This window comes from Elephantulus edwardii, unplaced genomic scaffold (genome assembly GCF_000299155.1).
Source record: "Elephantulus edwardii isolate Elephantulus edwardi_28Jun2011 unplaced genomic scaffold, EleEdw1.0 scaffold00212, whole genome shotgun sequence".
In the NCBI taxonomy this organism is placed as follows: Eukaryota; Metazoa; Chordata; class Mammalia; order Macroscelidea; family Macroscelididae; genus Elephantulus; species Elephantulus edwardii.
The window spans coordinates 483831-503417 of record NW_006399962.1 but is presented as its reverse complement, the minus strand read 5'-3'; positions in this window follow the sequence as shown (position 1 = coordinate 503417).

The following is a 19587-nucleotide window of genomic DNA, read 5'->3' as shown; positions in this document are numbered from 1 at the left end:
ATATATAATAGAAGAATGTTTGACCAAAAACAATTAAAACCAGGTGGATAGAAAGTTAGCTACCAAATCAAAGGTGAGTGATTTTAATCTGTGGCCCTCAGGCCTGGTTTTAATTGTTTTTGGTGAAATATTTTCTAAGAGGTATAGCACTGGTCTGTCCATTTGCTGTATAGAGGTATCTCATGGTTGCTGTTATGCTAAACACTGTGACACTGATGTGTCAAATGTGATAATGGTTACCCATGGTAGACAGTGTTTGGTGGAGCTCCCCAGTTAAAACAAGCTTGGAAGCAGGAGTGGCATCCACATCTGAAATAGTTTGCCTTCAAAATAACTTGCCTTTGGAAACTCTATGAACTTAAACAAGTGTTCAGGTCTTCTGTTCATAGGGTCGCTATGAGTTGTCTACGACTTGATGGCACTTAACAATAACAACAACAACAACATTTTATTAGGAAAATTAAAAATATCTGTACATTAGCAGAGAACTATTATAAATTCGATCCAGTTCTGGAAGACATACAAGGACATTGCTGATATCAGATGGATCTTGGTTGAAAGCAGAAAAATATTTACCTGGGTTTCATTGCCAAGAAATGTGTGTGGATCATAACAAATTATCAAAAGTTTTGCAAAGGATGGAAATTTCATGAAAATTGTGCTCCTGTGGGACCTGTCTATAGATCAAGTAACAGTGTTCAAACAGAACAAGGAGGTAATTCATAGTTTAAAAATTAATAAAGATGTGCACCAGTATTGGTTTATTTTCCCATGCTTATTCAATCTATATGTTAATCAAATCATCCAAGAAGCTGGAATATGTGAAGAACAATGTTGCATCAAGATTGGAGGACCATTCCTTAAAAGGTTGTGATATGCAGATGATAAAAACAGGCTTGCTCCGGGTAACCTGACGTGCAAGTTGGACTGTCTACATAAAAATCAAATAAGAAACACAAAAGCAAAAAAATTCCCCCAAACCCACACATGCTTGCTGAAAGTGAGGAAGACTTGAAGAATATAGTGATGAAGCTCAATAATTATAGTCTGTATTTGGAGGACAACTCATCAACAACATGCGATAAGCAGATAACACAACCTTGCTTGCCAAAACTGAGGAAGACCTGAAATACTTGCTGCAGAAAGTCAAGGACTGTCATCTTCAATATAGACTGAAGCTCAACATCAATAAGACAATGATTCTCACCACTGGGGCTCGAGAAGAGACTGAGGTTAAGAATTCAGCTTGCTCAGCTCCACAATCAACACACTTAGCACCAGCAGTCAGGAAATCAAAAGACGAAATACACTGGGAATATCTGCTGTCTGAGACCTCTTCAGAGTATTGAAGAGCAACAGTATTAGTCTAGAAACTAATGTGTGCCTGATCCATGTCATGGTCTTTTCAATTGCTTACTATGGATCAGAGAGCTGGACAATGACTAAGGATGATAGAAGAATTGATGCCTTTGAGTTGTGGTGCTGGAAAAGTGTCTTGAACATATCATAGATCACTAGGAAAACAAATAGTTCTGTCTTGGAGAGAGTGAAACCAAGTTTCTCCTTGGAGGCAAGGATTTTGAAGCTCTATCTCACATACTTTGAGTACATGGCCAGGAAGGACCAGTCTTTGGAGAAGGACATCATACTTGGAAGGGTGGAGGTTCAGCACAGGAGAGGAATATTCCAGATGAGATGGATTGATGCAGTAACTGGGGTCATGGGGTAGGTGTGTCAGTCAGTAAGATTGGTTCAGGATAGGGCAGACTTCAGAGCTGTTGTACGTACTTAGGGTTGCTATGAGTCACAGGCGACTCGATCACACATACCAACAACGAAAACAACATAAACCGTGCTATTTTCAATTTCATTCTTTGCATTTAAAAGCTGGATTAATGAATAAGGAACACTAACACTGGTGGCCAAGTGGTAAGAATTTGCACTGACAACCTAAAGGCTGATGATCCAAATCCATCAGTTGCTCTGGGGGAGAAAGATGGGCAATCTCAACCCTTATAATTTACAGCCTTCTGAAAGCTTGATGGAAGATAAACTATGAGTTGGTTCCAGTTGTCCAGCTCTGATGTATATTGCAAAGATCATGGGCTGGATTAGGTGCACCTCGGTCTTAAGAAAGACATCATTGTTTTTTAGTTCTCTGAAGAGGTCCCAGACAGTAGATTTTCCTGGTGCAATTCATCTTTTGATTTCCTGACTGCTCGTGCCAAGAGTGTCCACTGTGGAGCCAAATAAGCTATAATTGTTAACAACCTCAATCTCTTCTTCATCCATCATGGTGCTGCCAGTTGGCCCAGTGGTAAGAATCCTTGTCTTCTTGATGTTGAGCTTCAGTCTATATTGAAGATGACAGTCCTTGACTTTCTGCAGCAAGTCAATTTCAGCCAGCAAGGTGTGTCATCTGCATAATGTAGATTGTTGACTAGTCTTCCTCGAATCCTGATTCCACATTCTGCCACATTCTTCCTCATAAAGCCCTGCTTACCGTATGATCTGTTCTGCATATTGATTGAAAAGGTATAGAGACAGGATGCATCACTGATGCAGTCTGTTCCTGATTTTGAACCATGCAGTGTTTCTCTGCTCTATTTTGAGGACGGCTTTCTTGTCCAAGTATTGGTTTTGCATATGCACAATCAAGCATTCTGGGATTCTCATTTTCCTCAAAGTCAGCCACAGTTTATTATGATCCACACAGTCAAATGCTTTTGCATAGTCAATGAAACACAGATAGATATTCCTTTGATACTCTTTGCTTTCTGCCAGGATCCATCTGACATTTGCAATAATGTCTCTAGTGCCTCTTCTAAACCCAGCTTGTAGTTCTGGTAGTTCTCTGTCAATGTATTGTTCCAGTAATTTTTGAATAATATTCAGAATGACTTTGCTAGTGTGTGATATTAGTGATATTGTTCAATAATTTTTATACTCTGCCAGGTCACCGGTTTTTGGAATGGGAATAAATACGGATCTCTTCCAGTCAGTTGGCCAGATAGTTGTCCTTCAAATTTCTTGGCACAACTTGGTGAGCAGAGCACATCCAGAGAAGCTTCTGTTTGCTGAAATACATCAATTGGTATTTTTTTAATTCCTGGGGCTTTACTTTTTGCCAGTTTCTTCAGAGCAGCCTGAACTTCTCCATTCATCACCATTGCCTCTTGATCATAAGTTATTTCTTGAAATTCTTCTGTGTTAGCCAATTCTTTTTGGTACAATGAATCTGTATACTCCCTTCATCTTCTTTTAATATTTTTGAACCATTCAGTATTCTTCCAGTAGCATCTTTAAGCATTGAAAGTTTCAGCTTGAATTTGTTCTTCAGGTCCTTCAACTTAAGAAATGCTGAGTGATTCCAGACCTTTTGATTTTCCAACTCCAGCTTCTCGCACATTTACTTATAATTCTTGTCTTTCTGAGCTGCCCTTTGAAATCTTCTGTTTAGCTCCTTAAATTCTTGACATAACAATAACTGCTAGCTATTACTATTATTGAAGAATGTGGTGTTCTGGTGGTTGAATTTTTTCCTTTCATATTGAAGAGAAAGATTTCATTCCTGGCCAGTGCATCTGTCTGTCAAGAGTTGCTATGAGACTAGACAACTTGCAGAATAAAACAGACTAGGGGGAAAAAGGCCTGATGACTCCTGAAAATCAGCCAGTGAAAACCCTTTGAATCCCAAAACTCAGGTCTTGTTTTGCATGCTGTCAGTATGAGGCAAGTGAAGCTAGCATAATAACATTATCCTTCCTGATGCTGTGGAACTAAAGCAATCGCCTAAGATACTTGTAGAGAAGATGGTATGCTGTGGAAGCAAGAGAACAGAATTTTGTTTCTGAAGTTTTTAAATTGTAGGTCTTGGTTGTGTGATTGGACAGCTTTTAATGTTTTTTAGGTTTTGACCCTCTGTTGAACAAGCTGGAAATACCTAGAAATGTCCTTCTGTTCCTTTCATGGGGAACAGATAATTGTGAAAATAAAATATATTGATGGATTTGGATACACTTTCCAAAAAACAAAACTAGAGACAAATTGTCACTTTCTTTTTATCTTTCTCTACTACATGCATAAAAGACAGAATAGGACTGGACAAGAGATAAAATATGAGTATCGATAAGAGACAAAATATTACTGGACAAGAGTTTTAAACAAAAGTTTAAATTTGTTAATCCTAATGTAATTCCTGTCAGAATTTGCCTCTCCATCCCAGGTATGCTTAATCTGAATCTACATGTTAACAAGATTCCCAGTGATTATGTACATATTCTTTTTCTCACATCATGAACTCATAAAACTCATTGCCATCAAGCAGAAACCATGAAACAAGTTTCAGAGGCTGTAATCACACAGGAGGAGGCTGACCATCTCCCTCATATAGAACAGCTGGTGGGTTCAAACATCAATTTTGGGTTGATAACACAACGTCCCACTCTAGGTCACTAAGAGATGGATGATAATGCCATTCACTTTGGATGTGTGATGACCTTAGTTAATTTCTGGATCAGTAAATTCAGTAGAAGTGTCTGGTACTTCTAAAGTTCCTTCATAAGAAGGTTTGTAGGTGCTGTTGGGTACCTTGGGATGCTGACCCTTGAAAACATTCTTCTAACCCCACAAGGAGTGACCACATCTAGAAGCTTCACTGAAGTCCCATTTGTGCTTCAAAGCCAATTTTTTTTGCAGTAGCCACCAGATACCTGCATTAACATCTTGGACACCCAGGCCAATTAAACCTTCAACTGACTCCAGCCATCCAACTCTGTAAAAGATTGTGAGAACTGCCCTAACTGATCCTAGTTCTCTGGAAGATGTTGTTCATATGTGTGGGTGCCTGCAACCCATATGTACAATAGATCTGTTATTCTATATACAATAAATCTAAATCCTAAGCCAATATCACTATCTCTGACACCTACCCCATTATCCCTCCTGTGCTGTCCCTCCATCCTTCAAAGTCTGATATCCTTCTCCAAAGAATGGAGTGTGTCCAAAGTATGTAAGACAGAGCTTCAAAATCCTTGCCTTAATCTCCCCAGAACAGACTTGTTTGAAGTCTTGGCAATCCATATGTTCAATACTCTTCTTTAGCCCCACAACTCAAAGGTATTGACTCTTCTTCTATCATCCTTAGTCATTGTCCAGCTCTCTGATGCATAGCAAGCCATTGCAAAGGCAATGGCCTGGAGCAGGTGCACCAGAGGCTCTAGACTGACATTGTTGCTTTTCTTTAAGCCATTGATTTTTAGAGTACTTAATGAAAGTCTTTGCATATTACAAGTTTGATTTAGGTGATAGCTAAAAATAATGTGGATATTTACTACCCATGTTGTTTCTTGGGTGTTTGTCATTCCTTGGGTGCTTTCTAAACTCAGAGTTGAGGTTTGAGATCAGATTTATTTCTAAACATTACCTCTTCTCATTACACCGTATACTCACTCATTTCCATAGAGTTAGAATCCACCAGTGGGTTTTCAGGAGGCTATAAATTGCATGGGAAGAGATTATCATCCTTCTCCTTGGAACTACTTTTAGATTTGGATTAGTAGTGGAGCTAGGCCACCATACCTCCCTTTTATACTACATAGCTCATTAGAAAGTTGTCCTTTTCAGATCAGAGAAATTACCATGAAGAATTATACCATTCCTATGCAGGAAGTCCTATACTTTTAAAGAAACTACCCAATTCTACACAAAAGTCTACCCAAAGTGATGCTACCAAACCAAAAGTGGGTGACTGTAATCCACGGCCCTCAGGCCTTTTTTTCATTGTTTTTGGTCAAACATTCTTCTAGATAGTATAGCCTTGGTGTGTCCACTTGCCATACAGAGGTAACTTGTGGTTGTTGTGAAGCTGAACACTGTGACACTGATGTGTCAAATGTGATAATGGTTACCCCTGATGGATCGTGTTGGGTAGAGCTCCCTGATTAAAACAAACTCGGAAGCAGGAGTGGCATCCACTTCCATAAATAGTTTGCCTCCAAAAACTCTATGAACTTGGAGAAAGGATGAAAGTCAAGCAAGTGTCAAGGACTTTCATTCATAGGGTCACTATGAGTTGCCTTGATGACACTTAACAATAACAATAACAACAACAACCCAGTTGTACACTTTTTTTTTCCTTTTTATAAGTTGGAACAGAACCTGATACAAAGTTGCTTTGTTGTTAGGTGCCATTGAATCAACAATGAACAATAAATTGTGAATTTGTCCTATCCATTGACATCCTCACAATCTCTGGTATGTTTAAGCTCATTGTTTGTCACTGTATCAAACCATCTCATTGATGGTATTATCTTTCACTGACCTCCTTTCCAGCATTATATCCTGTTTCAAGGACTGGTCCCTCCAAATTTTTGTGATACTCCAGGAAGATGAAACTCATCATCCTTGTCTCAAAGGAGCAACTTGGTTGTACCTCTTCCAAAACAGACTTCCTAAACAACATGCCTCCAGAAACTCTATGAACTTTGATAAATGTCAATAGTTATAGAGGGGCTTCAGGCCTTTTGTTCATAGGGTCGCTATGAATCATGCTCGACTTGAAGGCAATCAACAACAACAATGTAATATATATAATTATATAATATATAATTATATTCTATATACTTTTATTATATATTAAATATATAATAATATAGAATATTTTATATATTAAATATATAATATAATATATAATAATATACACTTTTATATGTGTGTGTGTATGTGTGTGTGTGTGTGTATTCAGTACTCTTTGCAACTTGGAAGCAGGAGTGGCATCCACTTCCTAAACAACTTGCCTCTGGAAATGATGAACTTTGATAAATGTCGATAGTTACAGAAAGGCTTTAGGCCTTTTATTCATAGGGTTGCTATGAGTCATGCTCAACTGTATGACAATCAACAACAATTCTTCTCAACATCACAATTTGAAAGAGTCTATTCTTCTTTGGTCTTCCTTTTTCATTATTCAACATTCTGATGCCTTTGAAGCAATTGAAAGTAACTGAAATACTGCAGCTTGGATCAGGGATATTTTAGCCTTTAAACTCATATCTTTGTTCTTAGCAGTTTGTTGACATTCTTGACAGCAGATATTCCCAATGCAACATATCTTTTGATTTCTTGACTGCTGCTACCATGGGTATTGATTGTGGAACCTAGTAAAATAGAATCATTGACAGTTTCAATCAATATTTTATCTATCCATCTATTATCTTTCTTTGTTTGTCTAGTAGCTCAATGGTGATTTTTGTTTCCTTGATATTGAGATGTACTCCATACTGAAGGCTGTAGTGTTTGATCTTCTGCAAGTGTTTCATGTCCTCTTCCCTTTGGGAAAGGAAGGTTGTATCATCTGCATAATGCAAGTTGTTAATGAATTGTCCTCCAATCTGATGCTACAAATTTCTTCATGTAATCTAGATCCTCGAATGATTTGTTTAACATACAGTTTGAATAGATATAGAGAAAGGTTACAACCTTGATGCACATTTTCCCTCATTATAAACCATGCAGTGTTCCCTTGTTCTTTAGGACAACTGATTATTGGTCTATGTGTAGGTTTCCCATTGGTACAAGTAAGTGTCCTGGGATTACCATTAATCTCAATGTTTACAGTTAACAACTGTCTGTCAACATAGATATATTTTTTGACAGTTTTTAAAATTGTGATTTGGCAGAAAGTTTACAAAGAAAATGGATTTTTCATTCAACACTTCATATGTGTTTTGGTTCCTGGCGTTGTTTGCAATTGCCATAATATATCAGTGCTCTCCTCACTTCTTTTTTACCATTTCCACTGGGTTTTCTTTTCTATTACTTTCTACTTTCTGAGCTTTCTCCCTAGACAAATCCTTTTGAATGTTTGTGTAGTTCATTGTCCTAAGTAGCATGTATCTTCTGGAGTTATTGTTCACCTGTCCATTGTTTGAATGAAAATTGTACCCCTTTCAAGCTTAGAAATAAACTTAAACTAGGTATTTAGAACTGCTTTTTATCAACATGGACCATTTAGATAGTAACTATTTTATTCTAGACAGCATTAAAAATAGAGACCTTTCTATTCATAAGTTAGTAACCATAATTTAATCATCAGTTATGATTCTATTCCATTTACAAGTCAGCAAAATATCACTGTCTTTCTTTTACAATATTTACAAGATCAGATGGGACCTGTAAGTCCCATCCTAACCCTAACCATACTTCCTCTCAGAACATTGATACTAATGCATTGCCCCTTGCTCACTATATCTGGCCATACTAGTTTCCATATTATTCATCAAACTCACTGTTCAGGCTCCTGCTTCTCGAGAGGGAGAAAGTGGTCTCCTTCTTCTCAGAATGTTCTTCATCAAGCTAGATGCAAGGTCTTCATTCTCTTCGAGTATCTGCAATCCTGTCACCTAAGTGAAATCTTTCCTTAATCCTTCGGAAAATGTATCTTCAGTCCTTCTAGTTCCTGGGTGGTCATTAGCTTTTGCTCTGGCAGCCCCGACCAAGGAAGTTATTGGTCTGTCAAATTATTGGTCAGTACTGTGAGAGTCAAGATTCATTTGGAAAGCTGGTCCTGTCAGGGTGTCTTCTCAGAAAGCCCTGCTCTCTCCTTTATCTGGCTTTGGCTGCCTCCATGGGAAACCTTGCTTTATAAGCTCTGAAAGTTGTACCTGTCACCTGTCACACTAGAGATCTTGTAACATATTAAATTGACTGTTCATCTTTCTTTCTTTTTTTTACTCTCGGTGAGTAGTTTTTCAGTGTATAAAGTTACCGTTGTTTGTCATTCCATTGCTTGGCGTATTGCTCAGAATATAGAGATAACCCAATATTCTTAATTATATTTAAATATAAAGGGAGTAGCCAAGTTTCCTCTAGAAACTAGACATAAACCCCAAATGCAATATGATAAATCCTAACACCTACTCACAGGAAAGCAGAGGGGCACTCTCGCTACCACCTGTCCTTCTGTTTGTCACAATGAGCATTCTAGTATGATCTGTGACCACAGCCTTGTGAAGAGAGAAGGCGATCATTCAGCTCCTATAAAAACGACATTATATCATTAGGGAAACAAAACCAAAATCAAAACTCCTGCACAAAGAGAGAGCTGAGAGTCAATTGAGCATTCTAAACTGCAGAAGGAACTTGACACAGAGTTTGATCCTAGCTGAGCTTTCAGAATATGCAAACAAACAGAACCAGATAAGAAAGTGTAAATGACCTAGTCAATCAAATAGCAGATAGCATCACCAAAGGAACAGAGTACTTATCCTTCAAAGAACTTATCTGAGTGCTAGCAAAAGGTTGTGGAACATTTTATGTATGCATAGGACACAGTCACTTATATATATCCACATTTAACTGGCTAGTAATTTTCACTCTCTGACTGATAACAAGGAAACCTTAGGAAGATGGCAACTTTTAAAACTACCAGAAATGATAAAAAGAATCAAATGTAAGGCCACGCTTGAATTGGAAACTTGAGATTTCAATGTGAGGGTCCCTTATCCTGCAAATCGTAATAGAAAGGAAAATGAAAACAAGGTTATAGATGTTCGGAGGATGAGCACTTGGATCAGTATCAATGCCTTGAACACCTTTATCCTACTGTGTAGCAAATGTACTAAGATGCTGCGACTAGGAAAAATTCTGATACTCTCATTAATTTGCTGTAAACCTCCTGTGTACTAGGCAGGGTCCTTGTTTGAAAGGAGCTCAGTTTATTTGGGAGAGAGAAGGAAACAGGTATATTATAATACTGTGCTGTTATTGCTACTGCTGCTGCTGCTGTTGTTAGTTGTAATCCAGTTGATTCTAACTCATAGCAACCCCCTACTTGATCCTGGCCCACCCTCACAATTGCTTCTGTGCTTGAACGCATTGCCACCACTGCTGTATCAATTGTCATTTAGAGGGAGGGTTTCTCTCTCTCTCTTTTTAATTTTATACTAGTTTATTTACAAAATTCAAATATATTATTTTTCACATTTGATCTTTTCCCTTTCCTTCAACACCCCCCTATCAAATTGTAAGACCCTGTGATTAATCCCTCCCTCCCCCACAACCTCACCCCTCTGCTTCCACCCTCAATCCCCTTTGAGACTCGCACTCATTCTACAATAATGATTTTATACACTATTTTTCCTTATGTGACTGAATTAGTTCACTCAGCATAATGCTCTCCAATCCCTCCCAAGTTAGGTAATAATTTACAAAACCATTGCTATGCATGCTCTGCATGCTGCATAGTATTCCATTGTGTAAATGTACCATAATTTCTCAATCCATTCCATTGTGGTTGGACATTTGGGCTCTTTCCATGTTCTTGTGGTGGTGCATAATGCTGTTATGAACATTGGCATACAAGTCTCTGAGCCTCAGTTCTCATTTTCTTGGGTATATTTCAAGCAGTGGAATAGCTGGGTCAATTTCTATGTCCATCTTTTTGAGGAAGCACCAAACTGCCTTCCAGAATGGTTTTACCATTTCACAATCCCACCAACAATATATAAGAGTTCCTATCTCGCCACATCAACTCCAATATTTATTACTTACTGTCCTGTTAAACTTTGCCATTCCTATTGGAATGAGATGGTATCTCATTGTGGGTTTGATTTGCATCTCTCTTCTTGCCAGTGATTTTGAGCATTTCTTCATGTGTCTGTTGGCCAAACATCCTTCTCTGGTGTCTAGACTACCCTCATAATACAACTGAAATATAGGAAAGAAAATTTCACTTTCCTGGCTGCTAAGAAGTATTCTGGCTGTACTTTTTTCAAAACACATTTGTTTGTTCCTCTGGCATGCCAACATCACACTTCAAAGACAACAGTTAATTTTCAGTCTTCCTTACTCATTACTTTTTACATGTATATTAGAATATTAAAAATTAAATAACTTGGGGCAGGTTTACCTTTGTTCTCAAAATGACATCCTTATTATTTATTACTTTAAAGAGGTCCTTTGCCAAAGATTTGTCCAATGCAATACATCATTTGATGTCTTAATTGTTGCTTCCCTGGATATTGATTGTGGATCCAAGTGAAATAATATCCTTGACAACTTCAGTCTTTTTTCGCCTTTAACCATGATGCTGTTTATTCTTCCAGTTTTGAGAACTTTTATTTTTTTTTATGCTCAGATGTAGTGTTCACTTCTTTCATTCATAGGGTTGCTGTGAGTCGTTTATTACTCAACAGCACTTAACAACAATAACAACAACAGCATCTCTGTTGGCCTAGTGGATAGAAAGTTATGCTACCAAGCCAAAGGTGGGTGATTTTAATCTGTGGCCCTCAGGCCTGGTTTCAATTGTTTTTGGTCAATCATTCTTCTAAGTGATATAGCGGTCTGACCATTTGCTGTACAGAGGTAACTCATGGTTGCTGTGATTCTAAATACTGTGAAACTGAAGTGTCAAATGCTATAATGGTTACCCATGGTGGACAGTGTTTGGTGAGCTCCCCAATTAAAACAAGCTTGGAAGCAAGAGTAGCATCTATGCCACCTATGAATGTGAAGAAATGACAGAAGTTGTACAAGTGTTCAGGTGTTCCATTCATAGGGTCACCATGAGCCATCTATGACTCAATGGCACTTAACAATAACAACATGCTCAGACAAAATCCATATTATAGATGTTATGATATATGTAAGGAAAAAAAGTAAAATGAAGTCCTGAAAGATTTGAAAGGAACTTCTGAATCTTTAAGAAATAAAGAATTATTTTAGAAGAGTTTCATCTTAATTTCATTTTTTTAACTTGGCAAATATGTTAATTCATTGAACCTTAACAAGGACAAATAAGTGAAAAATTTCTGTATTTGGATGAAATATTCCTTTTCATTCTTTAAGCTGGTAAAAATACTTTAAATCTTTATGAGGTAATGACCTAGGTCACTAGAGCTCCCAGACAACTTTATATCCTTATGAGAATTTGTCACTTATTATTATGTACCAAAGCTAGATTAAATTGTTAATTTGAAAAAGTGATTTATAAATGGCTTTCTTACACTGAAAGGACATTCTTCAAGAATGGAGGCGCTCGTGCGCGCGCACACACACACACACACATGAATAGAGGTACAGTCTCATGCTAATGACATGTAGACTCTGAAATCTGTCTGCTCTGAAATTTTCTTTACCTCTATAAATTTATAATTAGGTGTCATCAAGAGAAAGCACACTGTTAAATTAAAAGACCTTCTGTAAAAAGGAAGCAGCTTCCATTGTCACTGGGCTCTGAGTCCATTTGCTATCCTGCCACAGGTAAACCTGTCTATATTGCAGACTTTGCCACTTGACTTGAGAGCTGATGGTGGTCACTGAAAGTCACAGTAAGTCTCAGGGGATGGCTATCCATTCCTCATGAAGTACTGCTAGCTCTGGAAAACTCTATTGACAAGTGCACTTGATGAAGCCTGACACCGAGGTTGAGGTCCTGACAATGACATGTCAAAAGTTCACTCTGTAATGGGTGCATCTAAAAAATTCTTCACAGTGGAGAGATGATAGTCTTTGCAGTTAGGAAAAGTGCAGAATAAGCAGATATTCCTCTTTGAATAAACTGTCCCTAGACATTTGTTTAAAATAACATTGCCCTTCATGTATTAGAAATCTTTTGGGAGAAAAACCATCTGCCTAAAATGAGAGGGTCAGAAATAGAATATGTCTGGAACTTTTCTTTGTGATTTGTTCAGTAGATGCAAGGGTGAGTAGAGGAAATTGTCTTTGCCCTTTGACTAAGGTAGAAATAGCTTCCCCCCCTCCCACTCCATTCTATCGTACATGAATTCTTTATTGAATGCTATGAAGCAAGTTACTATTTCCCTGTGGTGCTAACAGCCAATTCTATGAAAGTTAGTGTGATCCTAGCATGAGGAATGAGAAAGTGTTAATATTTATTCCCCTCTGTTTATCTTAAGAGTGCATACCCAGAGATAAGTCCTTCTCAGATGATTTTTGAAATGAAAAAATGGAAATACTGTGTGCTTGGGTTGGGAAACCATGCAACTTTTCTCTAGCTTCTGTTCATGTGTCAGCTATACAAATATTATTTTTACTTTATTCATTGTAGAAATGAAACAAATTTCATACCTACAAAGCAGATTTAAAATAAAAAAAAACAGTAAATGATAAAGAGTACATTTTAACAGTAGCAAAGATTTCTCTAGGTGGTGCAAATAGTTAATGAGCTAAAGCAAACCGAAAACTTGGAAGCTCAAGTATATTTAGTGGTGCATTAGAAGAAAGCCTTGGTGATCTGCTTAAAAAGTGTTGTGATTAGGTTCACTCAAATGAAATATGATTTATAGAGATCCTATGAACAACTGCTCTGAATCTTGTCCTAGCCTGCACCATCTTCCAGGTCTAATAGACTTGAACCCATTGTTACAGTCACTATGCCAATCCACATTGTTGGGTGTCTTCCTTTCTTTCTCTGACCCTCCACCATTCACCTTTTCCTAGCATTTTCTTTTCCAAAGACTCGTTACTCCTGAAAATGTGCCCAATCCTTGCCTCCAAATAGCACTCTTGTTGTCTTTCCTCCAAGACAGACTTATTTGTTCTTCTGGCGTCCACAGGGTAATCGGTACCTTCTCCAACATGACAACTCAATGGCATTGTTTCTTCTTCTGTCATCCTTTTTCATTTTCCAACTTTCAGATGACCTGGAAGTAATTGAGGAGATGATAGCTTGGATCAGATACATCTTAGTCTTTTACCTGGTATCATTGCTCTTTAGCAATTTGGAGAGGTCCTCAATAGCATATTGCCCTAGTTCATTACTTCTTTTGATTTCTTGACTGCTGCTACAATGGGTATTGATTGTGGAAATTAAATGATTGAAAATGTCTATCTTTTTCTCCATATATCATTAAATTGCCTGATGGTCCAGGGGTGAAGATTTTTGGGTTTGTTTTTTTTTAACTTCATGCTGAAATATAATCCATATTGAAAGCTGTGATCTTTTACAGCAAGTGTTTTATGTCCTCCTCAGTTTCCACAAGTAAGGTTGTATCCTCTGCATAATGTAGTTTATTGATGAGTCTTTCTCCAATCCTGATGCCATGTTCTTCACATAGTACAGCTTCTGGAGTGATTTGCTCAGCATATTGTAATTCTCAATGGTTAATTTTTTTAGATCAACAACAATCTCAAAAGATAAGCCATTTAGAATTGAATGAAATTTGGTTCCACTCTGACACACATGGGATCACCAAGCATTAGAATCTACATTTTTGTCACTGCCTTTGGAGTTAGTTTTATCTTATTATAATATAGACGTGTTCCGGTGGCATAATCCATAGGAAACCATGCTGCTGAGTCAAAGGCAGCACTTACCTGGTGGTCCAAATCCACCAGCAAGTCCATGAAAAGGGGATAATCTCTTCTTGTGCAATTTCCAGTCTCTGAAAACCAAGTGGAGTATCACCTATAAGTGGTTCTGACTTAACAGCAATGAACTAGTTTGAGTTATTACAATATATTATGACAGGTTAGGTCTCTGTAGCCAGTAATGACCATCTCTGATTAAAGAAGAAGGTATGCATGAAGATGCAAGGAGCCAAGAGGAGAAGTAACTCTGTGGTGCCAAATGTCTTTGGTTGGAGGACTGTCACAAATTCCCAATGGGGCCATGCTGCTAACCTACAACCATACCTATGAGACTCAGGTATACATGATTTTATGAACATAAACATGTATAGAAATGAATTGTTTTCCACTACATATTTCTTTCATTCATGTCAAGGTGTAATTAATGAATCATGTGAAAGTCATGGTTGAGGAAGCTAAATGTGATATTTCCTGTTTGATGCATTGAGTCCATTTGTTCCAGAAGTCCATTTCCAAATATGTGGGAAACAACAACCACCAAAATCTAACAGTAATATTGAAGCATTCTCTTAGGTCTGAATCCATACTTTTTATTGCCAATTCATATTCTTTGCACATAGTTAATATTGTCTTTGCATATTCTACAACCCTAATTTAGAGTAGGCAACATGATTGTTATTTTTAAAAAAGTTTGTTGAATAATGATTAATTTGTGTGCTGGGAAGTGGAATGGGTGGGACTAGTCTAATTTTGGAAGTTGAAATAGGAAAGACCCAACTTGGCCTCACTAGCACCTGAATACACCTCTCTTGCTTTTCTTGTCTCTGAAGGGAGGCATGAACTCTCCAAATTGTATATTTTTGTATGTACTCCTTAAGCCATTTATATATTGGAGATCAAAAAAGACTACAGCTCTCCTTTGAAAAGGCATCCGCTAAGTAGTCAGCAATTTTTCTTTTTGTAGATGAAGTCATACATAATGAATGTTCTCTCATGGTTGCAGAAGTTGTGCAGCTATAATTAATGTTATAGAACCCCGTGGAGTTCATTTAATCAAGTCTGTAATGGTGGTATTGACTGTAAAATCTAATGAAGTGATACTAAACAGTGTTGATTTGAGATTGGAGTGGGAGTGTTCAAAGACATGTTTAATGCCATTTCTAACCTAAAATATGGTTAAGGACAAAGGCACAGAGATTTAGGGCAATGGGAAATTTCTTGTTTTCTGGAATTTAAAAGCAGACATCTTGCTTCAAGATTTTGAAAATGGATATTCACGACCTTTTCCCCCCTTTTCATTATTTCAGGAAAATTTGAAAAGGCACTCTGAAATGTTTGCTCTCAATACAAACAGGGAAATTTCACTTTCTAAAGAGTTAAAAATGAACTTGAAACTTCTGGGCCCTATGTGAGGTTCGAAAAATAAACTCTTAGAGAATCTGTCTGCCATTACCAGACATTTAGGCATAAAATGAAAAGAAATGACATATTACTATAAATATACTATAAATGCAAAGAGAGTTGAAACACATGCTGTGGAGACGAGAGGAAAGGGAAATGATTCTGAGGAATTTATCCAAAGACTTAGGGAAGATGTTGGAAGTTCTCCAGCAATAAAATAAAAAACAAAACAAAAATGTAAAACAGAAGCTTTATGTGCTTTGTATTGATGTGGCAGCAGAAAAAGCATGATGTAATAGTGTGGAGTCAAGGTACAAGTCTTTAGTTTAGCATCAATGCTAGTTTGAACTTTCAGAGTAAATGACCTTGGCAGAACAACAAACTGAATCCCTGCAGAAAGAAAATGCTGAGACTAAAATTAAGGTAATAGAATGAGAGACATGGAATAAAATTACTCTATACATTGAAATATAAAGCAGTTTTCTGCAAATATTCAGTATATAAAATAGATAGCTTGGGAAGTTTCATTGAAAGAAGAAATTTGGGAGATAATATCAGCATAGGATGTGATAGTTTATTTCCATGATATTAAAGGATGCTTATAGCCTTAACATCCAAATCCATTGCTATAAATGAAATTGCACAAGAATTTGTAGTCTAGAAAAGAATGAAGAGCTCAGAGACAATATATCTTTATTGACTCAGGCCAAAATTTCTCTGGCCAAAAAGGAAAAAAAATTTCTTCATTTAGGTGGGCATAAATTAGAATAAAGATACATGTGCCTTTTATTTCTTTTCTTTTTTTTTTGGAAAATCAACCATCCCAAATCACCAAGGTCTCATTTATATTTAGTTTGAGAAGATAAGGCTATTTAAAGCAAGAATAAGATCATGTGCTGCCTTGATTAAGTTGTGAATATGTGTTCACATTCCTGGGTCGACCACAGCTGAGGATCCTGCACCCGGACTCCACTCACCATTGAGCTCATGTTGGCTTGTGGCACCTCCATGATGGTCAGAGCTGTGCTCCGTGGTATTTTAAGTAGCTGATGTTTTGGAAGTAAATCACCAGGACTTTATTTGAGAACACTTCTCGGTGGACTCAAACTTCCAACCTTTTGGCTAATGGACAAATATATTAATCCCTTGCGCAACACAGTAGCTTCTGGAGCAGGATAAATTGTAGAAAATGTCCCTTTGAGAAACTTTCTAGACTCTTCTAATTTCTTGCCTTTGTGTGTTTTAGTTTTGTTACTATTTCTATGATATCAGATTTATACCATTTTAGGTCAAGTTACCTATTTTTCAGTTTAGGTAATAAATGAGTCAAGGCATTTTGGATGGGGTTAATTTATAATTCCACTGTCCTTTTGTCTTTTATTTTAAAATCTCATCTATTTCACTTCACTTGTGAAGTGTAAAAGATTAAATGTATAACATTTGATCTTTTGAATGATAATTTTTATATTTAGCTTTTCATCACCTTTTGTCTTTCAATAATTTTTGATTGACTGCTAAATAGCCTAATGTTTTCAGTATATTCTTTTTATTACAAATCTCTTGCTTTGTTGATTTCTAATTTGCTTTTATAATGACAAGAAGCATGGTCTGGGGTGGGGGATATAGTAGAGATACCACAATCCCCATAACTCAGAGAAACCTGGATAATTTTCCTCCCCTTCTCGGGAACCTGTGAGTTCTTTTTAAGGTCATTCCTAGACCTTTTAATGGTTGAGATCCCAAAAGACTAAGGAGGAGATATATGCACAGATTACTTTTCCCAGGGCTGTAGTTCTTGTATGGATCATTCAAAATACCAATTTTACATTTTCCTAGCTTATATGTCTTCCAGTTTAAAAATCTCTCAAATTACCCTTCTTTTTCTCTGTCTCTAAAACACACACACACACACACACACACACACACACACACACACACACACACACTTTGATTTCCCTTGAAGATGCTACTTTCATTGAAACTTTCTCAGATATTACTTGTCTGTTTTCCTTTTAAGACACCCAAACACTGAAGCATGTGTCTGACACAGCCGCTGTTCTGTATGTACTTTTCTCTCCCTTCCTCCATGCCTCCTAGGATCGGCATCCCATTCCATTTTTACGCCAAATTTATTCTGTCCTATTAACTACTATTTCTTTGGTTGCTTTCATCTACTGACCCTGGTGTCAGTTTCCTTTGAATTGGGAGAATTTATTGTTACCTTCCTTATTCTCTGTTTCCTTAATTCTTGGTTGCAGAACCAATGCAAAATGAAAATATAAGGAGTTATTTGTTCAAAAATTATTAAGAATTCCAACAAGATCACTGCATAACATTAAAGCAAGGTTCCTGTGGAACATGAGGGCTTGTCCATGTTCACAGGCCATATGTAAAAGTGACCTTGCTTGGTTGGAAAACACGTACTTCCTCCCTCTCATTTTTATGGACATAGGAATTTCAGTTCTCTTCTGTGATGAGAGCATTGATGTGATTCCTTCCTGTTTCCATCTGCTCCTTTTTAATTTCTCTTCTCTAGAAAGAGTTGTTGTTTTCTCTAGTGCTGTCCATCCACCCTTCCAAGCATGAAGACCACCAAGAATTGACGCCCTCCTAGAACATGCTCAAAATATGCCAGGCAGAGTTTCAAAATTCTTTCACATGCTCAAAATATGCCAGGCAGAGTTTCAAAATTCTTTCCTCCAAGGAGCAACTTGGTTTCACCCTCTCCAGGACAAACTTGGCAGTGCATAGTATGTTCAATACTCTTCTCTAGAACCACAATTCAAAAGCATCAATTCTTCTTCTATCATATTTAGTAATTTTCCAGGTCTCTGATGCATAGCCAGTAATTGTGAAGACCATAGCCAAGAACAGGCATACCTTAATCTCTGCATCATTGCTATTTAGCACTCTGGAGAAATCCTGAGTACTGGTGCCAAGAGTGTTGACTGCAGAGCTGAGCAAGTTGAAATTGTTAACATTTCAAATCCTCACTTTAAGCAATGTTGTAATTTGTGTAACACAGACTGTCAACTCTTCTTCCATCCTGATGCCATGTTCTTCTTCATAGAGTTCAGCTTCCTGAATCATTTGCCCAATATATGATAATGGTTTTATACAGTATTTGTCCTTATCAGACTGAGTTAGTTCATTTAGCATAGTGCTCTGCAGTCACTCCTAAGTTAGGCAGCAATTTTCATAATTACTCCTCCTTGATGCTGCCTAGCATCCCATGTGGATATACCATAATATCTCAATCCATTTGATTATGGTTAGTGATTTGGGCTGTCTCTATGTTTTTGTGCTGGTGAATAACACTGCTACAAACATTGATGTACACATTTCCATTTGTGCCTCAGTTCTAATTTTCTCAGGGCGTATTCCAAGCAGTAGAATAGCTGGGTCATATGGAACTGTGGTTGTATGGCTTTACAATTCCAGTAACAGTGTGTAAGAGTTCCTAACTTCCTCAAAAAGCTGGACATAGAAATTCCATATGACCCAACTATTCTATTGCATGGAATATACCCCAAGAAAATGAGAACTAAGGCTTAAATGGAAACTTGTACACAAATATTCGTAGCAGCATTATTCACCATCTCAAGAAAATGGAAACAGCCCAGATGTCAAACTACAAATGAATGGATTGAAAAGTTATGGTACATTCATTCACACTATGGAATACTATGTAGCACACAGGAACAATACTTTTGTAATGATTACCTAACTTGGGAGGGACTGGAGAGCAATATGCTGAGTGAACTCTCAGTTCCACAAGGACAAATTCTGTATAAAACCATTACTGTAGAATGAGTATGAAGATCCATGGCAGGGGTCAGGGGGGTAGGGTGG